The sequence below is a fragment of the Chelonia mydas genome, chromosome 3 (genome assembly GCF_015237465.2).
Source record: "Chelonia mydas isolate rCheMyd1 chromosome 3, rCheMyd1.pri.v2, whole genome shotgun sequence".
In the NCBI taxonomy this organism is placed as follows: Eukaryota; Metazoa; Chordata; order Testudines; family Cheloniidae; genus Chelonia; species Chelonia mydas.
Genome location: NC_057851.1, coordinates 31032793 through 31056880, shown reverse-complemented (window position 1 = coordinate 31056880; position 24088 = coordinate 31032793). Strand labels below are relative to the sequence as shown.

General features: G+C 43.3%; 1 long non-coding RNA gene across 1 annotated transcript; it reads right to left on the bottom strand.

Moving 5' to 3' along the window:
- Nucleotides 1-20038: 20038 nt before the first annotated feature.
- Nucleotides 20039-23771, bottom strand: LOC122464932. Its single transcript, XR_006289377.1, has 2 exons — nt 23635-23771; nt 20039-21642 (listed from the first exon to the last, which is right to left on the bottom strand). It is a non-coding gene; the product is annotated as an uncharacterized LOC122464932 (long non-coding RNA).
- Between the last annotated feature and the right edge of the window lie 317 nt (nt 23772-24088).

Here is a 24088-nt window from a genome sequence, read left to right as displayed (position 1 = left end):
AAAGCAGCATATAAGTTAGATCTTTAAATAACATATAGCTAAAGACCTAAGTTTAAGTTTTGTTAAGATTTATATATAATTTTTTTCAGAATCAACTATGAATGCAAATGCTTTCAATAATTAATAAAGTCAGTGAAAATAGGGCTTGGGGATTTCAACAGTAAACAAAGAGCAAATAGATGCTTTTATTCAGAACATACCATATTTTACATTAAGAGATCAACACAGCAAGAAGAAAAAAGAGGAATGTCGCAAGAAGAGAGCACAGAGTGAAAGATTTTGCCAGGCTACAAACCCTAGGAACAAAATGGTTGCTGAACTCTTCAAAACAAGAATAATGCTTGGGAGCAGTACTCACAAAACCAAAACAAACAGTTTCATATCTTGATCCCACCACACCCTGCCATGTTGGAAAACCAAAGACAACAGCAGTGTCATATTAGGGTATGTCTACCTTGCACACTCCTTACGGCGGCGTTTAGAGTGCATACACTGCACACCCCCCTAGCATGGGGATAAATAGCAGTGTAGATGGTGAGGCACCGCTTAGGTGCATAAAGATATCCTAAGGTTCTGATGTAAGTTCCCTGCATGGCTCTCTACACACCCAAGCATTGCCTCTCCCATCTATACTGCTATTTTTAGGAGAGCAGTATCCCACGGCTTCCCTGGAAAGACTCTGGCAGCAAGAAAAGGTTCTGGCAAGGGGAGGCAGTGTAAAAGTCTCCTTCAGCTGCCTACTTCCAGAGCCTTTCCCTGTTGCCTCACCCCTGCCAGAGCCTTTCACTCCCACATGTAGCTATACACCACAGCATGGACAAAGCCTGCTTTCCATTGCAGCATGTAGCTACCCCCACCCTATGTGCTCCTGCCAGTGGTGTGAAAGGGATGTCTACATTGAATGTGTGAGCTGCAGGGACTGAAACTAACTAAACACAGCAGTCTAGTCTTGTTTTCTAATCTGCGAGAAGTGCACATACAAACTAATAGAAAACACTGAAAAGCAAAATTAGATGTGCAAGAGCCTTTCCATTTGATAATTGTTCTAACGTGTTATTAGTAACACAAGCAAGGGCATTTTTTAAATAGATTTTTATCTTAACGTGTCTCTTTAAGGTTTTGAGAAGCCGCCATAATAGCTGTGTTTTTTGGTCCTGATGGGTATTTTTGGTACTACTCGCTAAATCCATATTTGGAGCTGAGGCAGCCTGAGCAGGGTGAGAAACAGTTCCATTCTGGAGTGGGAAATTCCATGAGATAAAACATTCTTGCATTTTGTCCAGTAGAAATACTGTATTGCCACTGAAAATACCATACTAGTCAGCTTGCTTATGATGTTTACATTAGAAATAAATACCACAGAATGCTTTCTGACTCTCTCAAGGCAGGGGCAGGCTGGCAACAACATAAACAAAAATATAACTAAAAGCAGTCCCTTTTGTTAACAGTGAAACCTTAAGATATAAACAGTCTATCTCCCTCCCCTATATATTATGAACACATTGAAGGAAAATTTTCCTGCCATCTAAAACTTTGGACTGAACACAGGCAGGAGGGATCCCTCCATACTTTCAGAGAGAAAACCTACCCAGCAAAATTGGGCTCTTGCTTTGGAAAACTTTAATCACAATCAGTCAGACCCACCCACATCTGCTTCCAGGCTTTCATTGCAGGTGCAGGTTTTAACATCTGTGATCTGACTCTTTTGGGATTCCCTCCCCACCTACCGTGTGCTTAGTAAACATGGCACAGAAGTTGTTTCAATGCTTTTATTTGGAAAAACAAGAGCAAACATGGACGTTCATTTGGAACTGATAATCTAGTGATTTTGAATAGGATAGAAATCAGGAATACCAACTCTTTCAGAGATCAGAGTAACAGCCATGTTAGTCTGTATTCGCAAAAAGAAAAGGAGTACTTGTGGCACCTTAGAGACTAACCAATTTATTTGAGCATAAGCTTTCACTCAAATAAATTGGTTAGTTTCTAAGGTGCCACAAGTGCTCCTTTTCTTTCAGAGATGTTATGTAAGGTGATATAAGTCAGAATCCCTTATTCTCAATTAGGCTCCCTCAAACCTACTTTCAACCACTCACCCAGGGTTGAGTGTAAGTTGGTGTCATTTACATGCTGAGGAGCTAGAAAAAAGATGAGAAAGGATGGTCTTGTGGTGGGGAAGGCACTAAACCAGGCCTTGAAATATCTGAGTTCTGTTCTACCATAGGTTTCCTGCATGATGCTGGGCAAATTACACACATTCTTTTTGCCTCAGCTTCAAATGATAAAAGGTTTACAAAACCTCAGCTATGAGGAAAGGTTTAAAAAAAATGGCCATGTTTAGTCATGAGAAGAAAAAAAAGACTGAGGGGGACCTGATAACTAAGGCTAAGATTTTGTCACGGATATTTTTAGTAAAAGTCATGCACAGGTCACAGGAAATAAACAAAAATTCACGGCAGCCTGTGACCTGTCCCTGACTTTCATTAAAAATATCCCTGACAAAAGGGGTAAGTGGGTTCAGCACCCACTGCTGGTGGGGCTCTGGGTCCCCCACCAGTACAGTGCATGGGAACTCCGGGGTCCCCCTGCCCCTGAGGCTGGGTTGCTCCAGTGTCCCCTAACCCATCCACCACGGCTGGGGAGCTGTGCAGGGTCCTCCGGCTCACCCACCCTCACCCCACCATGGCTGGGCAGCTGCAGGGTCTGCCTGCCACAGCTGGCGAGCTGCGGGGTCCCCCACCATGGTGGAGGCTGGGAGCTGCGAGGGTGGGCCTGGCTGAGAACTCTATCCCCAGGGCAGAAAATGTCATGGAGGTCAATGAAAGTCCTGGATTCTGTGACTTCTGTGACATAATCGTAGCCTTATTGATAACAGTCTTCAGATTTGTTAAGGGCTGTTTAAAGAGGACCGTGATCAATTGTTCTCCATGTCAACTGAAGGTAGGACAAGAAGTAATGGGCTTAATCTACAGCAAGGGAAGGAACTTGTAGGTTAGATATTAGGAAAAAAACTTTCCCCTATAAGGGCAGTTAAACTCTGGAATTGGCTTCCAAGTGAGGTTGTGGAATCCCTGTCATTGGAAGAACAGGTTGGATGAAACACCTGTCAGGGATGGTCTAGGTTTACTTGGTCCTGCCCCAGTGCCGGGAGCTGGACTTGACTTCTTGAGGTCACTTCCAGACCTACATTTCTACAATTGTATCACATCTATAAAATGGAGATAATAATACTTCCTTCCTCACAGGGACATTGCCTGGATAAATGAATGTGTCTGAAGCGTTCAGATACTAGAGTAATGAGTACCATAGCAAACCCTACAAAAAGTAAATAAGATGTATGTTAAATTAATGGGGGGAGGGGTTAATGCAGCTTGCGGTCAGTTTAAAGGTGCTTTTACATCGCCAGAGTAGCATAAAAGACTCTTAGAATAAATAAGAATCAGCCCTATTTATATGCACCTCTGAATTTAACCCTTTATCTTGAGTTATTGCTTGTCAGCTGGCAAAATGTAAGTGTGGGCTTTGTTGGCAAACATACGTACATTTTGTCAAACCAACAGATGCCCTAATTGTTAGACAGTGGCCTGGGGGGTGAGACATGATGCTATAGGAGATGCACAAGAGTAGGAGGGGATCAAGTTGGTGGCCATAGCACCTGATGTCATTACTGGTGTTATAAGCCCATCAGTTCTTTCACACATGTTATTCTCCAGACCTGCTAACTTACACTCCCTTTCTCCAGTGGGAACCACCTTTGCCTTTAGCTTCTCCCCTGGATTCCATGGTACTTTTGCTGCGGAAAGGTTTGTGAAGTTCTGCCTAAGATATTGGCTAAATCACCTTCCTTTGGCCTAGTGATTTTAACTGTTGTGGTTTAGTTCAACACAGAGATATCAACCCTAAATTTAAAAAATGCAACATTTACAGTCACATGGTTGGGAAAGGCAGATTACACACAGAGCAAAAAATGAGCAGGGCGAAAGAAGATTGTACAAGTATAACTCCCCAAGGCATTCCAGACCAGACCCGTGTTCCAATGCACCCCATTAAGAAATGTGGAAAAATTATAGTGTAAAACTATCCCTGAAATGATAACATGTACTCAGTTGTAGAGCAAAGGCTCTGCACTTGGTTCCAGCTTTCTAGGAAAGAGGGAGCATTTCTGATGATGTGGAAACTGTAAATAGGGCGACGTATGCCACAAACATCTCAAAAACACTGAAGTTTTCAAAATGGTTTCAAACATTTCTTCACAATGTGACAGTCTTTGAATGAAACTCAGCATATTGACCCAGATCCTCAAAGGAACGTAGGCGCCTAACTCCCATTGAGATTCACTCTCTTGGAAATCAATGGCAGTTAGGTACCTAAATTCCTTTGAGGATCTGGGCCATTGCTAACAAGTCACGACCAATCTCTGCAGCGAGACTAATATTTTGGGGGAGATATACACTCTGTCTCCCCAAAAGAATGATTCTGATCCCATTGAGGCCAATGGCAAAACTCCAATTGTCTTTAGTGATGCAGGGTCTGGGCCCTATTCCTCACCAGCCAAGCTATGAAAGTCTCAGTAAGAAAGCAAATTCCTTCACTGATATGAAGATCTTTAGAAAACATACTAAGAGCAATACCCACTGTGTTGTCATTTAAGAATGTTTATGATAGGGCCTCTTAAAAGCAACATCAATAAGTAAAAGGGGAGACAGTCTGTGAGAACATCTGTAGCGGTTCACCCCTCAAAATGCATGTGGGGTAGCAAGAGGAAGGGCAGAAGGGTGATAAGTTCAGGGTTCCCCAAAAAACAAAAGGCAAGTTCTTCTGAAAAGACCTTATGTTCAAGCTGATATTCTACTAAGCTTCCGGTTTTTCCCCTCTGGTGGTTACACTCCAGGTTACGTACTCATTCCTTATCAGTGAAGACAGACAATTAAATATGGGAAGAGCTGTCAAACAAATGGCCTGAGCTCTTATGAAACCATTTCACCATTCTTCCACAAACAGGAAAATATTTAGCAAGAGGTGTGCAAACTTGTTACAGATGTCACAGTGTGATTGAAAGGTGGGTGTTGTCTGTTAAAAACAGATCTAGGAACATGGATTCAGCTGCATAACCAATTCACTTTTTATTTTATACATCCATCAAGGACTTTTTCTCTGACTGGAGAATGTTCACTAGTTTTATTCTTAAACCTATTTTTCTATTCACACTTCCATGAAAGGGGAGTGTTACCTTCAGTCCCATACTCTCATTACTTTTAGAAGCCACTTATTGAACCCAGCCATCCACTAAGTAAAACCTCTTGGGGGAACAGGAAATCTTTTCCCTGTGCCTTTGATCAAGTACCTGCCCCTCTCCCCCATCATACACCCATTTTTTCCCTTAGCCCAGAGGACAGATGATTTATTTATTTTTTTGCTTGCCTTTGAGAATGGATCACAAATGAATTGCCCAGAAACTGTTTAAGACCAAAGCTATCATGAATAAAACAAAGTTTATCAGAAGATGAATTAAAAAAGCAAATCGTGGAAATCATACCTCAGTGTCAGACTGTACCCAACCTTGCCAAGATAGGCCAAAACATGTGAATCATAGAAAATAAATCAGAGAATAAAACACTTAACTTTAAAAATCATCTGATAGGGTCAGTTTCTCAGTGCCTCTCAATTAGCCTCTCAGAGCTTCAGTTCTGTGGTATAAGAGAACCCACAAGTCAGGAAGCCTGTCGATTATACTTTCCAGTTGATATGTTTAGAACCTACATTACCATAACAGCCATGGAACCATATGTTACGATAGTCTGAGAGTTGAAATTAACCCTTGTATTATGCATCACTTACGTCCCACTTAAGCTTTATTTTGAGGGCTTACATGGGATTTAAGCAGTGCATAGACCTTGTACTGGCCCTGTGTGCTGGTGTGAATTTCACTCAGGGAGAATGTTTCCTCTGATGCAGTACTTAGGATATGAGTTAATTTTTCTAATTTCTAACACAATAACCATTATACACGATTGCTAATAAAAGCTACTCTCGAGATCAGCAATCTAATCTAATATTTTCAGTTTCGTCTCATGTACTTCTTGATCCTACATACGTGCATCTCTTTGCCCACACTTTGGTCAGAAGAAAAGGAGTACTTGTGGCACCTTAGAGACTAACCAATTTATTTGAGCATAAGCTTTCGTGAGCTACAGCTCACTTCATCAGATGCATGTGGTCAGAATAAGTTCATCTCAGGTTAATAGCCTGGTCACCCTTTGGGGATGTTGGCTGCATTGGTTTTATATATTTCCATTCCTAAATTTCAATTTATCGTATTTGTCAGTAATTTCATAGTTCTCAAAAATGTCAAGCTATACTGAGTATGATTTCTCTTAGGCACTCTCCACTCTGTCACAGCCAGGAAAAATGACACATGCACACAGGTCAAATTTCAAAGCTTCCTTATGCATTGGCTGCTTGGGACCATACACAGCACCTTTTGGTGTTGTCTGCGGGGCTGCTAATTTGAGGCAGGATTAATTTCTGCTTGTAGCCCAGGAACACCATACAGGTGTTCACTTTACACACTGAAAAAGCCAGCCACATAGTTCAAGATCCAGAATACAATACCCTTTGCCCCAAATAGGTCTCAATCAGGACATAGTGTTAAGCCACAGCCTGCATTCTGGGGTAAGGCAGAGGGACCACTCTAAATTAGGAATCCCTGGAAGAATTCTGATTGAGAGACACGTTCTGGCTGCAAACCCATCCAAAGCCTTGCTCTTTCTGCTGAGATGGCTAACCGTGCCAGCTAGTGTCTTCTGTGGTGGGGATTTTTTTGACATAGACAACTCTCCACTGGGAACTACCCTGAGACCAAACTCATTTCTCACAGGCCACCAAACAGCTGTCACTTGGTAACCAGTTTTGGTAACTACCAAGCTAGGCTAGAAGTTCAGCGTACAGCTGAGAAAGTTCTAAATCCCACTAGTAACCCCTATGCCTTACAGGCATGCCTGCATGAAGTTCAAGAAAGAAAGAAAGAAAGGTCATGTAACAGGAAGTGGCTTTAGAGGCAAAAGGAAGCCTTCCTCATTTACCAGAAGGGGTTCCTCTTTCTGCTGAGCTCCTCTGCGGGGTCAGTTTGGACTATCGGAATAGTGTAAACAATGCAATCCCACCTGTCAGTAATGGAGAAAGGTGGAGTACTTGCTTCCCATATCCCTCTGCCACAGCTTTGCTGCTCGATCTCCTCAGGCAGTTTACAATCTCCTATCACCTAACCTCAGCTTCTGTTTAAAACACAAAAACTCCTACACTTCCAAAGTTCCCACCTCACCACATACCCCTGCCTCCTCCCCCAGCCTCACTATACTCACACTCACAGTATATAGTAGTGTGTGTGCTTCACATCTGTTACAGCCAATCTTGTTACGTACTTCGACCCTGCCCTCACATTTTACATTGTAATCCTGCCCATCCATGATATGGTACTTTGTATATGAACAGAAACTTTACTGATGATGGAGCAGTTCATAACCTCAATGCGTGGCTTGTTAGATTAAGTAGAAACAATTAGCCACTAGTGTGGCTAGGAAAGAAAGCCCAGGGTACAATTCCAAGGAATGAAAGCTACACTTAAAAAAAAAATTTTGGCAAGAAGAGAAAAGATTTCCCTTCACACTGATAGTAGTAGTGAAGTAGAAGATGTTTTATGAAGGGATAAATCAGGTGCAACTGCTGATGTCACAAAGTTCGTTTTGCCCAGCTCCCTGCATGACTCATTTGTTTCAGACTTGATAAAAAGATGCAAGTAGCATCAAAATCAGGTATTTCTGGTTTGGTACCTTGGTGGACAGGATATGGCCCAGATCCAGACAATCAACATTTTTCACATTAAATAAGCCTGGAGCATATACAAGGCAGAACAAAGCAATTTGCAGGTGCCTCTATCTAGTCTTTAGGTCTGACCAATACACCTGTTTACTTATTTGTTAGCACACGTAGGTCTAAACCATGAGATCTTTGGCTGCTGCACTGTTTCATTCTTACAATAGTTTGCACAGCTGGACACAGTATTCAGTATGTGTATTTGAGGTACAAGTCCTGATCACCCTCCCCTGCAAACATACTTGAGGAGACTACATTCCTAAGAATCTGCACAAGCAGTTTCTTTATGCAATTTCTTCTGATGAGAATGCAGAGTCTTTGATAAAGGTGTGGATATATATAGAAAAACAATCAATATCAACCTGTCCATCAGATCAATGGCTTTAAAAATACTAATTTCTGAACACACAGAATCATAGGGTTAGAAGGAACCTCAAAGGTCATCTAGCCAAGATGAAGGAACAGACATTTGAACATGCATTTCTATGTGTGCCCAACATATTGCACAATCTATTTCCCAACCTAAGACAACATGTTTCTTAACACAGATTGCAAGTCATACCGCCCTGGGATGCAACTTGCAATCTGCCCATATCTAACACTGTACTGAAAAAAATATGAGTCTCAGACCCTAAAACTGGATGACTTGACTGTGCCAGAGGGCATGCTGACCCATTTTCTACTTAGGGGTCTGGCTTTGAGTCTTTTACAGTGTGGCATACATTTGAAGACTCTAGTGCAGATCCATGCAGTTTGCTGCAGGGCTCTCTTAGGTGATAAGAGAAAAATAAGTGTTTGCTTTCCAATGCAAAGAACCCATAGTTAATGTCAAAACTAGCCTTCGATTTTCAGCCTGCTCTTTCCCCATCTCCCTCCTTCCCACAAAAAACTAATCCCCTTGAAATTGCACATGCTACCTCTCATTCCTATGTAGAGTTTCCCTGTCCTGAGAACGTTGATCAAATTTAGACAAGGATTTTTTTAGCTATAATGTCTCCAAAAATTCATAACATTTATTTTAGACACCACGGCTGTTGAATTAGGTCTATGGGCACCAAACAACCTGTAAATCTAACATCTTAGACATATTTATCTATTTTGCCCTTTCAAAGTTACTATTCACCTTACAGGTAAATGGCCTGCACCAGCATAGTAAAGACATCCCATTATTTTGTTCTGAGTTAGGTTAAGGTTACACCCTGGTAAACAGAGGTTGGGAGAAGGAATTATTGGAAAAGAGGGTTGTATTTGTAAAATGCCCAAAAGCAAAAGCTATTAATAAAAAATGAATTAAAAAGACTAATACAATATAAACTACAGCATTACTGCTCCACTTTAAACAATATTATTTTCATGACGAATTATCTCACAATTAGCAATATCTTCCCTTGATGAACTCTGTGCTGCCTCTTCTTAAGGAAAGTGCTGCAAGGTAATACAGCAGTTCCATGACAACTCAAATAGGACCCATTCAATGTTCACAAAAAAAGGTTGCCAGGAGCAATTAGCACTTTATTAATATGATATAAAATGCTAATTTGCGATATATCCCCAGTGACACAAAATTCCTTTCCACCCATGAGTGTAAATAATAGTTAATATGGTACAGCGTGTGTGAATCAGGTTCATGGTGCATTCGCAGGAATCCCTACATCGGTTTCTTGTATAATGGCTATTAGTTAATATGAGCAGTAGCCCATATTTATCCCATGACTGCAGAGTTTCATGATAAAAGGATCTGTTGGCAGCAATATCTCATAATTCCACCCAGGTAGAGGTTCTCTCTACCTCCCTGTCCAGGGTGAAGGATTAGAAGCTGACTTCCAATCTAATTTTTAAAGCAGATGGAAATGAAGCGCTGCTAGTGCTCAGACTGGCCATTCAGCATTCTGTGAGGCAAAGTCATTCCCTGTGAATTGCACAGCTCAGGCATTCTCGCACTCACTGGCAGCTTCTAATGATCAAAGCATTTGACTTAAATAATTGATTTATTTATACCAGTAAAGAAGCTCCGGGGGGTTGTGAATATTATGCGATATAATCACACCACTAGGGAATTAGAGACACTCAGATGTGCCTTGTGCCTGCTAATGCCCTGCGGGTATGATTAGAATATCATACATCAAAGGAATTTGCTCTAAAATATTTCATACCATAAATTAATAAAATACTGTATTTAAATAATTTTACTGATTTGGCGGGACAGTTTCAATGAGATGCAAGATGCTCTGTGCATGGCAACAGCGATATGGTATTCAGAAATGGGTTAATCTAGGAAAGTACAGAAGCCCTAACCATGCCCTGTTAATACCCAGTTGCTAGCAAGGGCATCCATCATTTCAAAAATCACTGCCTCAGTTAAGGACTGTTTCCATAGACTGTGACTGAAAGCCATCCAGTCAGTATTGTCTGATGGAGCAATGTTGCTCCTTCAAACAATCCTTTTGGGAAAAGAGATCTCTAGACAGCAAGGCCTTCTGGCATAGTGGCAGGCTAGCAAAGGTAAAAATATCTTCCTACTAGATGTCTGTTCAAGTGTGAAAGTATCCAGACTCATCTGTTCATTCTATTTCTAATACATAAAAGCAATAAATCTATCTTGGATAGTGATATAGCTCCCCATCACCATAGTATTTGAGCACCTCACAACCTTTAATGTGTGTATTTTCACAACACTCCTGTGAGGTAGGGAAGTGCTCTTATTCCCATTTTATAGATGTGGAACTGAGGCAGAGAGAGATTAAGTGACTGGATTGAACCCATGTCTCAACTCCCAGGCTAGCACCCTAACCACTGGACCATCCTTTCTTCCCATCAAGACACCAAGTTCTGGTTAAGGCTGTCTGCATGGACAGGTTTTTAACACTGGCGAAGGATGTATTATTTGAATTCATGTCTGCTTTAGGGGCAGTGTGGTGATGTCCTTGCCCCCAGGAACCTCCAGGAGGAACGGTGTATAAAGAAACATTTTCCCTGCCCCTGCTCACGCATGTGGAGGGGGGCAGATACTGCAGTGCTAGGAACCACACAAGGCCAGCAGGGACCACCAGATTATCTAGTCCAGAGGTGGGCAAACTATGGCCCACAGGACTCTCCTGCCCGGCCCCTGAGTTCCTGGTCCAGGAGGCTAGCCCCCAGCACCTCCCCTGCTGTTCCCCCTCCCCCACAGCCTCAGCTCACTGCGCCACGGGCAGGGCTGCGAGCTCTTGCCGGGCAGCGCAGGTGTAGAGCCGCAGCCTGACCCCGTGCTCTGTGCTGTGCGGTGGCATGACTGGCTCCAGCCGGGCAGCACGACTACCTGTCCTGGTGCTCTGGGCAGTGCGGTAAGGGGGCAGGGAGCAGGGTGGGGAGGATTGGATAGAGGGTTGGGGAGTTTGGGGTGGTGGTCAGGGGGCGGGGGTGTGAATGGGGTCAGGGTGGTCAGAGGACGGGGAACAGGGGGGTTGAATGGGGGCAGGAGTCCCAGGGGGACAGTCAGGAATGAGAGGAGGGGTTGGATGGGGCAGTCAGGGAGCAGGTGGGGGTGTGGTTGAGGCAGGAGTCCCAGGAAGCCTGTCAGGGAACAGGGGAGTTTGGATGGGGCACGAGTCTCGGGGGGGGTCATCAGGGGGCAAGAAGCAGGGGAAGTCGGACAGGGGGCGGGGGCTGGGCCACACCTGGCTGTTTGGGGAGGCACAGCCTCCTCTAACCAGCCCTCCATACAATTTTGGAAAGCCGATGTGGTCCTGAGGCCAAAAAGTTTGCCCACCCCTGATCTAGTCTGACCTCCTGTGTATTGCAGGCCACCAACACCACCCACTGCCCACACCCTAACCCAACAACCAAAATTAGACCAAAAAGTATTACGCCCACAGGTGGTGTGCCACAGGCAGAGAATAGGGGGGCCTGAGGTACACCAGTCTGAGGCCCCCAAAATGGCAGGGAAGTGATTGAGATATACTAAGATAATCCTAGAAGGGATCCACACACACTGCAGAGTGAAGTGAAAAATCCCCAAGGTCACTGCCAATCTGACCTGGGGGGAAAATTCCTTCCCGACACTGCATATGCCAGTCAGTTAGACCCTAAGCATGTGAGCAAGAATCATCCAGCCAAGCACCTGAGGGTGGCGGGTGCTTGGTCCCACATCAGAGCCTTGGCCCACCCCACATCTGATTGCTAACTTTGGTCAAACCTGATGCATCAGGGAAAGGAGCTTAAAAACAAACAGAATACACTGCGGGGGCCGGGGGGGGGAGTGGAATCTCTTCCTGACTCCTGCAGGTGGCCCATTGTAAGCCTGAAGCATGAGCTTTAGGAACATAAGATATAAAGCAGAAGTGAACCCCAGGGCTGCTGAACCCAGACCCCTACCATCACAATCAACCCCATCATAAAAATCACACTCATAATATTGTCCAACTTTAAATAGTCTCACAACTAATTAAGTTATTTGCCCTCACAACTCTAAATGGGAGGCTCTTCCAGAACCCCACCCCTGTAATAGTTAGAAACCGTCTTCTAATATCCAGCCTGAATTTGGTCATGGCCAGTTTATATCCAATTTTTATTGTGCCAACAAGATAGAGATATTGCAAGCTGCAACATTCCTTTGGAGGGTTTTCCCCTACTCTGGGCGATGCCTGTCCCCCTCTGTGGTCTACCCGCTCCATGGACTGGTGTGAAGATGGAGAAGGAGTGGGTACCTTGGGGTGATTTCTGCGTCTGGCAGCAATAGGACAGAGTAATATAGCACTCTTTGAGCACAGGGACTGTAAATATGGCTGCTCCTTGAGTTGAGGAAAGCATGACTGGGTAAAGGCTCCTTGAGCCTAACTCTCTACTACCACACTTCCCCGCACAAGGCTAAGCATAATCCAGCCCATATCACTTTAATGTTTCTAAACAGCTGATGTTATTTAACATACAGAAGGAGACTGGAATATTGGAATCGTAGAAATGCATCCTGTATTGATGATGTTTAAACTAATTGTTCACAACCTAAGCAAGGAAAAGCAATAGAAAAAAAATTGTTATGAATTCCTCCAAAAATGTCATCTCTATTATTAAAATAGGGAGGGGCATTTTTTCAAGAGAGTCATTTATCCCTATGGGAGGCGCCCTGAGAATCTGTCCTAAGTTCTTCCCACTTTGGGTATGTCTACACTGTAACAAGGGGTGTGACTGCAGCAGGTATAGACATTAAGGAGCTAACTTTGATCTAGCTCGGCTGAAATAACTATAGTAGTGAAGTTGCGACAGCACAGGAAGCTGCGTAGTCGGCATAAGCCCACGTGCGTCCCTGGGTATGTACTCAAATGGCTAACTTGTGTCTACATGTCTATATCTGCTGCAGTCGTCTCTCTGACTGGAGTGTAGACATACCCTTAAACATCACTCCAGCCCTTGAAACCCTGCAAATCTTTAGGGAATTTGGCCTCAGAAGTACTGTGTATGCTTGCAGTGCTGATTATCAATATCTTACAGTACATGTAGCACATTATAAAGTAATTATAGATGAATCTGTGTTGTGAGGGTCATATCTGAAATCAGCTCTGAATTCAAACTTTTCCAAGGTTCAGGTGTTCTGATTCAGCCAGTTAAAAAGAAAAGTCCACACCTTGAAGCTTCAGGATCCAAATCCAGAACCAAACTTGCCTACAGTTTGTGATATAGAGGAAGAAGGGCTCAGATCCAGTGTTCCAGTTCAGGCCCAACTCTTAAATAACTAAATAAACAAAAATATATTGTTACTGCAGTGTGCCGAGTTTAATATTCATTATAAATTAGAGACTGGCTCTGGACACAAAATCCAGAACCTGATTTCGAACTCTCCAAATGTCAGTGGCTGTCAGACCAGAGTCCCACTGGTTGTCCAATTTCATAGACCCCATTAGTAAAGACAGCGGCCACTGTAAAGTCTGGATATGGATCTAAATTTGGATTATAACAAGGGATGTTAAATAGCACCAACCCTAACAGAAAGGCCCTCAGATGTACTGGTCATATTAGTTAAAGCTTTAACTGTTTGGACTGTAGGCATCCCATGCTGATCAAGGAGCATTAGCATCACCAGGTCTCAGAGCAAGTTTCTTTGAACAGCTGTGATTTTATTTTCTGCATCAGCTGCAACCTATGAATAGTTCTCAAGGGTAAAGAGGACTAAAGCACATTACAGTAGTGCAGCCTAAGACACCAAAGGAGAGGATCACTGTGGCAGAGTATGCATCTGGAAGAAAAGAGGGCAACTTTTGAACTCTGCAAAGATGAAAATAACTATTCTGACAAAGGACAAAACCTCGGCTTCTACATTCAATTGGGCTCAGGGTCTAAAAAGATGCCAAGTTCTGAAACTCACCAACCTGTGTGTACTAGAATTTTCCACAGCCTCCATCAATGAAGTATCTAAGCATTAGATTGGGATTGGTCCTGCTTTGAGCAGGAGGTTGGATTAGATGACCTCCTGAGGTCCTCTCCAACCCTGATATTCTATGATTATACAGGCTATTTATTTCTGCACACCAACATCCTGAGTGAATGTCATGGTTTTCTCTGCTCTTCACAGATTCTAGGAAGCTTTACTTTACTTGGGGTACATTTGTGCCTGGTTTTAAGAGGTGCTGGGCACAGCAGCTCCCATTACTTCAGTTAGAGATGTAGGTGGACACCCCTTCTGAAAACCAGGCCCATATCCTTTTTAATCCTTCCGGTTGTGGTGGAGAAGCTTTAGGGGGAAAGAGTAGCAGCCGTGTTAGTCTGTATTCTCAAAAAGAAAAGGAGTACTTGTGGCACCTTAGAGACTAACAAATTTATTTGAGCATAAGCTTTCGTGAGCTACAGCTCACTTCATCGGATGCATTCCAAGTACTCCTTTTCTTTTTAGGGGGAAAGTGTCCCTTGCAGCATCTTCTAGAAGTCATAAAATTTTGTCACAAGTCTGTGGCAGTCTGTGTGCTATCACACCACTATGAATGCTTTAGCTCTAACTGTCACACGCTTCATCTAAGCTCTGTTAACTATTCTGTCCTACCGGGGTGCATGCAACGGTGCAATCAGCAAGGCCAAAGCACAATTAGAGTTGCAGCTAGCAAGTGATGTGAAGGGTAACAAGAAGGGTTTCTACAGGTATGTTAGCAACAGGAAGGTGGTCAGGGAAAGTGCGGGAACCTTAATGAACGAGGGAGGCAACTAGTGACAGATGATGTGGAAAAAGCTGAAGTACTCAATGCTTTTTTTGCCTCAGTCTTCACAGACAAGGTCAGCTCCCAGACTGCTGAACTGGGCAGCACAGTTAGGGAGAAGGTGAGCAGCCCTCAGTGGTAAAAGAACAGGTTAAAGACTATTTAGAAAAGCTGGATATGCACAAGTCCACGGGTCTGGATCTAATGCATCCGAGGCTGCTGAGGGAGTTGGCTGATGTGATTGCAGAGCCTTTGGCCATTGTCTTTGAAAACTTGCGGCAATCAGGGGAGGTCCCGGACAATTGGAAAAAGGCAAATATAGTGCCCATCTTTTAAAAAGGGAAGAAGGAGAATCTGTGGACCTACAGACCAGTCAGCCTCACCTCAGTCCCTGGAAAAATCATGGAGCAGGTCCTCAAGGAATCCATTTTGAAGCACTTGGAGGAAAAGAAGGTGATCAGGAACAGCGAACATGGATTCACCATGGGCACGTCATGCCCGACCAACCTGAGTGATGAGATAACTGGCTCTGTGAATATGGGGAAAGCGGTAGCTGTGGTATATCTTGACTTTAGCAACGATTTTGATACGGTCTCCCACAGTATTCTTGCCAGCAAGTTAAAGTAGTATGGATTGGATGAATGGACTATCAGGCGGATAGAAAGCTGGTTAGATCGTTGGGCTCAACGGGTAGTGATCAATGGCTCCATGTCTAGTTGGCAGATGGTATCTAGCGGAGTGCCCCAGGGGTCTGTCCTGAGGCCGGTTTTGTTCAACATCTTTATTAATGATCTGGATGATGGGATGGATTGCACCCTCAGGAAGTTCACAAATGACACTAAGCTGTGCGGAGAGGTAGATATGCTGGAAGGTAGGGATAGGGTCCAGGGTGACCTAGACAAATTGCAGGATTGGGCCAAAAGAAATCTGATGAGATTCAACAAGGACAAGTGCAGAGTCCTGCACTTAGGATGGAAGAATCCCATGCACCGCTACAGGCTGGGGACTAACTGGCTAAACAGCAGTTCTGCAGAAAAGGACCTGGGGATTATAGTGGATGAGAAGCTGGATAGGAGTCAACAGTGTGCCCTTGTTGCCAAGAAGGCTAATGGCATATTGGGCTGCATCAGTAGGATCATTGCCAGGAGATTGAGGGAAGTGATTATTCCCCTCTATTCGGCACTGGTGAGGCCACATCTGGAGTACTACATCCAGTTTTGAGCCCCCCACTACTGAAAGGATGTGGAGAAATTGGAGAGAGCGCAACGAAAATGATCAGGGGGCTGGGGCACATGACTTATGAGGAGAGGCTGAGGGAGCTAGACTTATTAAGTCTGCAGAAGAGAAGAGTGAGGGGGGATTTGATGGCAGCCTTCAACTACCTGAAGGGGGGTTCCAAAGAGGATGGAGCTTAGTTGTTCTCAATGGTGGCAGATGACAGAACAAGGAGCAATGGTCTCAAGTTACAATGGGGGAGGTCTAGGTTGGATATTAGGAAAAACTATTTCACTAAGAGGGTGGTGAAGCACTGAAATGGGTTATCTAGGGAGGTGGTGGAATCTCTATCTTTAGAGGTTTTTAAGGCCCATCTTGACAGAGCCCTGGCTGGGATGATTTAGTTGGTGTTGGTCCAGCTTTGAGCCGGGGGTTAGACTAGATGACCTCCTGAGGTCTCTTCCAACCCTCATCTTCTATGATTCTATCTTAGTGGATCAGGGATGGAGATGTAGTCAGTGATATAAACTGGATTCTCATGGCTTTGAAGAGCAGAACCAAGGTCTTAAATTTGTGCCAGATGGGAAACCAAGAGAGATTAGAGCACAAGTGATAGTGGCTCATCTGACTAGGATGCAGGCTGCCATATTCTCTGTATTGTTTCCATCTTCTGCCCTGATTACCATAATTCAGTCTGAAGATGATGGACTACATGGATCACTATGGCCAGACCGTCACCTGGGAGGAAGAAGCAAAGTCAAAAATATTTAATAGCAGAAAAAAGGCATTTATTATTACGGTTCCTGCCTGGGCATACAGGGTTAGTGATGAGTCCAGCAGGACCACAAGGCTTTATACCCTTTAACAAACAGAGAGCAGATCTTTTCAGCAGGACAGGAGGTCAGTGTCCCAGCTAGTTCTCCACAGTGTTTTCCCTGTTCTACCAGCCTGAAATTTGGTCTTGCCTAATTTCAGTTAGAGTCAGCTCTTCTTCATCCAGGCAGTGATCTCTTGGCAGGCATTGTGCAATCTTAGTGATGGCAACTGCTTGCCTCTGTAGGAAATGAGATATACAGCTGTCATCAGTGTATTGTTAGCAAAGGAGCCCGTTAGCCCTATCAATAGATAAACACTTCAGAACATTAAAAATAGTTAAGTAAACCACAGGCTACAAGAGAGTTGCAGACCTGCCTACTCTCACTTGTCATTTGAAAGGAAATGCCCTCTCTTTGTATTAAGTTTAAAATGCCGTTCTTCTCTGAAGACTGACCAGTTTAAAATGGCACCTTCTTCCTGAGCAGGTCTGCTCCCTGAGCCAAAATTTTCAATTAGGACCTGAGGATAGGCCCCTAAATCCATTTAGTCATCTAAAAATAAAGTGCCTGATGTTCCACGGTGCAGAACATTTGCAGTAGTTGGTGCTCAGCAACTCAAAGTCAGGCAGATTTTTAATTAACATGCCAAAATATGAAGTTATGTGCCTAACTTTATGCACTGAAGTTTGAAAATTTCAGTCCATATGCTGATCCTGTGGTCTGGCTGAGTTGCAATCAATACAGAACCAGGAAAGGGGGGACGGGGAATCAAACATGGCTTTAGGCAATCTTGATACTGGGTTTGATTCAGCCCCTTGTGCAACTTAGGTTGCTCTAAATTGTGACCAATTGCCTAGCCCTCTCCCCCAGAGCTGTTTTGACAGCCATAGAATGCCTTGTGTGCTTAAGGTTGTAGCAAGAGTGGTATAGAACTATCATACTGGCTCTTCACTGCCTGCGGATTGTCCTTAAGCTGGCTTTATGGTGTAGCTTTATGGAGTAGTGCTGAAGTGCGATAGCAGGGAAGGAGGGCAGTAACTGGACCCATATGGTTAACTTAACAACAGCCATACTGGGTCAGACGAAAGGTTCATGTAGCCCAATATCCTGTCTTCTGACAGTGGCCAATGCCAGGTGCTTCAGAGGGAATGAACAGAACAGGTAGTAATCGAGTGATCCATCCCCTGTCACCCATTCCCAACTTCTTTATATTCCTATTAGCCTTGTAAGGCCAATGGTGTTGAGAGAGCGAGCTGGATTTTATTCGGGTTGATGCACCATGAAATAATTACTAGAAATAACTGAATTACAGGACCCAATTCTCTCCCTAGTTATACCTGTGCAACTAAAGGAGGGATTTAATGACACAGTCACAAAAACCACCACTTAACTGTCAGGCACTGCTCCCAGTGAATTCAAGAGAGGTTTTGCCATTGATTTCAAAGTGCGCACAATCAGGACTATAAACCTCAAATTGAGTTTACCTGGTAGAGCACTTTTAAAGATACACTTTTAGTAAACTTATAAACCAAATTTGCTCTGGAAACCATTTAGAGACAATAAATACGGAACTTGACAATGCTATTTTTACGGTTACTTTTCAGAGCAGAATCACATTTTTTAAATTACTTTCTACTTTTGATGAAGGACTTTGAAATGCATTTCAATGAAACATTTAAAAAAAAAAAACAATCTAACTTATTACTTGAAATCACCTTCCTTTGAATTGCCATATCTTGACAGCCCGGAAGCTGTCAGAGGAGGAACGTGAAAAGTATACACGTAACGCTGTTCCTTTTCCACAACTCTTGTTCTTGTGTGACTAGATTTAGGCATAGAGCACTTTAAATGTAATCCATCAAGATTGCACATATAGCTAGTTATAATAGTAGTGCAGGTCGCGCTGTACCCAACTATCTCAGCTTCTGTCATCCGAAAAGAACTGAGACATGGTGACACAATGTTCATTTGTTTTGGTGGCAGGATTTACACTCCAGGGTTTAAAAATAATAATAATGTGCTAAAACGTGAAAGTGAGTTAAGTAAAACCTGAATATATTCCCTTGTTTAAATACTAGTTATGTGGGCTGACAGCTGTTCCCAGTGGAGGGGTTTTAAAAAAAACAAAACAAAACAAAAAACCCCAACCACTGCTACAAAAGCATTGGTTGTTAAAACAAATCTCTGTTGATGGAACTCTTGGAGTGGAGTGTAGCCCAGCTATAGCTGCCCAAATACAGAGAAGACATTGTAACGGAAATGGGGTGGGGGGGGGGGGGAAGGCAGAGGTGGGGAAAGGAAAACAAAACAGGGACAACCTCCCACAAAGGGGAGTATGAAACCTGTGAAAATAAGAATCCATCTTTTCACCAGGCCTATTTTTAGAAAAAGCAGTTGGAAGAGATGTCATAAGGCTTCAGAAACATCAGATTGGTGATTAGCAATACTCTATAATACGTCTGTTCAGCGCACAAGGAGACAAGATGGATGTTAAAAGTAAACATTATGAGTAAGGAGGTTTCTATATACAAATCTCTTCCTGCTTGGTGGGGGGGGGGAGGTGGGTTGAAGAAAGAAAAAAAAAGATAACAGGAGCCCGCACATGTTGCCAACTCTCACAATTTTATCACAAATCTTGCAGTCTTGGTTGGTTTTCTTAAAGCCCTAGCTCCTGTAATCATGTCTTTGTCAGAATCTTCTCTTTCATTTTTAAAATAAAGTAATCTCTAGCCCTCAAAGTTGCAAAGAAAAGCTTGAAAACCCGAATCATAACAGCCTGAAAAGCAGAAGGTTAAAAATATATATTATTTGTAGAGACCTCCTTGTTTTTAAGCCAGTTGCCTGCTTTCTGAGGCTAGTCTAATGACTCCTGGAGGTTGGCAATATTGCCTCAATAAGGTATACAAAAGTCTGGCTTGATGGAAGAAAGAAGAGTGTCTCACTGCTGATATACATTGTTATGCCCAGAAACTGAAATTGAAGGTAATAATAAAATATATTTAGAGCATACTTTTCATTTAAGAATTTCTAAGTATTTAAAATACATTAATCACTTAAGCCTCGGGACAGCTCTATGTATTGATACTATTATCCCCCTTGTACAGAAGGGTAGAGAGGTTCAGTGATGTACCATGGGTAAGGCTACAATTTGGTTACAGATTCCGTGATTTTCCAGGAACTCCATGACTTCTTCTGGGCAGGACTGCAGCAGCTGTCAGGCCCTGGGGCTGCTGGAGCAGCAATGGCCGATCAGCTGTTCCCAAGGCTCCCAGGGCTAGCTGCTGGAACAGCTGACCAGCGGCCAGCCGCAGGGCTGAAGCGGCAGTAGTCAACTCCTGCCGCAGGAGTGGCGGTGGCGCTAGAGCAGCTGCAAGCCCTAAGAGTGCTCTGTTTGTTCCACTCTCCCCTCCCCCAGGGAATTTTTAGTAAGAGTCAGAGACAGGTCACAGGCTTCCATTAATTTTTGTTTAGTGCCCGTGACCTGTCCGTGACTTTTACTAAAAATACCAGTGACAGAATTGTAGCCTTAACCCTGGGACACTGCAAGTCGCAAAGCTGAAACTAAAACCCAGAATAAAATACTGATTTCCAGTCACCAGCTCTAACTCCTAGGCCACATTGTATCCATATGACCATATAAGGCTACCTAAATTGGTATAAACACAGGAACTAAATGAAAACAACATTAAGAAAGAATGTGATACTAAAGTTTGTGAGGGAACCGTACTATGGACAGCAGCATTGCCCTACATGCCCTGCTGACCATCATTAGTGTCAAGACTGATCCCAAATGGAGTGGCCTCCTTGCAGATTGAGCACTACTTTGATTGATCTCTAGTTAGCTCCTTAAGATGGTCTGGCTCGATGGTCAGTCTATCTCCATCATTGGTGATTTTATTGCACTACGGAAGCTTTTGGTGATCACTAAACCTGTGGTGGCATTCTTTTGAAAATACACTTCGTAATTCAGTTGTCTGTCATCCTAACAATATGTCCATACCCAGAAAGCTGCCAAAGGAAACCAGTGCTGATGGGGATACTTGGTGGGTTTGGCTACGAATATCCTTATTGCTTATCTTTTCCTGCCACTTAATATGGAGCAGCTGATGATGACGAGCTGATGATGACGAGCATCAAAAATATCAGTCCGCTGCTCTTCAACCTTCCTTGGTGCCTATATGTCACTGCTATACCACAGAATTGATATAACCATAGTTCTGAGAATCCGCAGATACATAGAAAGTGTGATGTCCCAATGTCTCCACAGAAGCTGCTGAAGACCCTGGAACGTGGCAGAGGCAGCTGCTACACAAGCATCCACATCTTTTGAGCATCTTCCAGCAAAGTCTAGGACACGTCCCAAGTATTTGACAGTTGCCACCTGTTCATGCTCTGACCTGAGAAGAGAGTCTGATCAGCAGAGGCCAAGCTCTGTGGTGTACTTTCAGAGGCACTTCAGTGGGATTGTGGAAAAGGCAAGCATACCTCAGAGCCACTGCTCCTCAACTTCTCTGCTTCTTATCCAGATGCACTAAATGTAACACCCATCCATGCACAGTGGTAAGGTAGAAGATCAGACCCTGGGTAAGTAGTTAAATACATGGAATAAAATTACCAATAGTAATAGTTAATACAACTGCTGTTAAAAAAAAAAAAGTACATCATCATATATGGAGGGGGAAATATTTGGGGACCTAGCTGCTAACATGGGATGCAAATACAGATCTAAAATATACTCATCACTATAATTTTGTTGTATAGCACAGAATTGTCCAAAAACCAAGTGTGTGGTGCTGGACTTCAAAGCTAGGTGACAAAGCCTCCAACTGAGATACAAACACTTAACATAGTACACGAGAAGGAAGATTTACAGGATTAATGTGTTTACTTTTTTCTATGGCTTCCAGTTTCATCAGTCAGCATTCGTGAGGTCAATAATTGACAGTAACAAAACAGAATTATGCAACTTGCTGGGGCATTGTTGTCTTCTATGGGCTCCAATCATATGCCCACAATGTGATTACTGCTGTACATACATAACAGATTGAAACCCTGCCACAAGGAACTTAGAGTCTAAATATAAGGCAAGATACAGACAGACAGGGGAGCACAAGGTAACAATGAGGTAAAACAGGCCAGCATGTAAACCAGTGGTCACAGCCCACCAGTTTGCTAATGTGGCATTCCTATGGAAAAGGCATACCACTTGGTTCTAATATAAGATATGTATCTGGTAAACAACTATAGTTAAGAGGTACAGCATGGTCTCCTGGTTGCGAAGATCTGATATAAGACTCTGATTTGAAAAATTCTCGTTCCAAATAACACCCTTAACTAAACACACATAGCAATCAATATTTCTCATGGTGCTCCTTCCTTCACTTTAAAAGAATAGCATTAGGGTGGGATTCACAGATTCTCCCTCTCCCATTCCTGGTCATTTGTTTTGTTAACTCTTACTTTCTGAAACTACAGAGGATGAGAGAGAGAAAAGACCCAGCTAGGATTTTAAACTCATGATCCCACCTGTAGCAACATGCCTGGAACTTGAAGTAAGGAGCAAAACATGCAGGAGAGAAGAGCTTGGAGGAGGCACCAGGAAGTCAGTCTAGGGCAGATGGCTAGAATGCCAGCTGCATTTGCAGCACCTCTTTAAACAGTTCTCTTAATAAAGAGCCAATTTAGTTTTCAAAGCACAGAATTATTTCCCTGTTAATGCCCAGCACCTAGTATTTGCATCACTATCATGCTTTCCTGAAATAGCAACTTTCATGAGTTTCACAGTAGACGTCCTGTTGCACAAACAAAGGTACATGAGCAATACAGAAGACCAACAGGACACTTATACCACTGGCATAAGCCTCAATACCAACTTACTGCAGAACACTTGCCTTCTCTCCATGCAGGCTTTATTTGCTAGCTAATGAATGTGGGGATGCAAATAGAAAATTGCCTCACAGTTTATAAATGAGCTCAGCTGGAGTATTTTAAAATACAACGGTACACTGCTCCTTTCCTCTGGCACTAGTATAGAGGAGCTAAAGCCAGTGGAATGGGGAAGACATTGGAAACAATGGACAGGGAGGGAAGGGAAAAGAAAACAGCATCTCTGCTGCTCTTTCCCTCCTCCCACTGAAGACACACAAGTCTAGTACAGGCACACACAAGGGCTGGGGCTCTGTCAGTTGGGAGACATGTCAGGGTTGTAAGCAGCATGCACTAGTGAGCTCCTACATGGAAATATTAAAAGCATCCCGCTGCATCCTCTGCCCCTTGAACAGGGAAGACAGAGCTCAGGCACAAGAGATATCTAGTGACAACACAGCTACTGAGGAGATGCTAGGACCAGACGAGAGGGGATTGGTGTCCATGCTACAACTCCACAGTCCAAGGTTTGGCACTATAGAGAAACCTTAAGACAGACAGAGGGTTAGATAAACTGCACAGGGTTTCCAGGCCACACACCCTCTCCTCAACACAAAGTTAGAAGCCCCTCCCTCTTAGAAAGGAGCAGAACAAGAAGGAAATACCACAAGGTGGACCCTGCTGAGGTCCCAGAAGCCTTCCCCTACCATGAGTTTTTCCTCAAGGGAGAGGACTATAGCCAAAGCAAAAAATCAAGATCCCAATCACTGAGTCTTGTTCTCCTTTCTGCATGGTGTTTCCTCATTCTAGCATACACTGCCCAGCCTCCTGCTATCTCACATACAATTAAGTTCAAGTTCTAAAAGCTCCACCTGTAATTGGAGCCAGCTGCAACCTTTCTGACACATCCTAATTGCCAATAATGATTTAAGTGCAGTAAATTCACATGCTGCAATTGTTTTAAATAAGTGAATCTCTCACAGCTTTTCCCTGAGAAAAAACTGTTAATCTTTGCTGCTGACTTATCAAATCCTCCAGTCACCTGTTTACCATCATTTTCATGAGCTGATAACGTGTTTATTAGAGCCATAATGTGCAGGTGGAAGTATAAAGGTCTCATTTGGTAGTTTGAGTTTCATATAATATATCTTTATGAGAAAG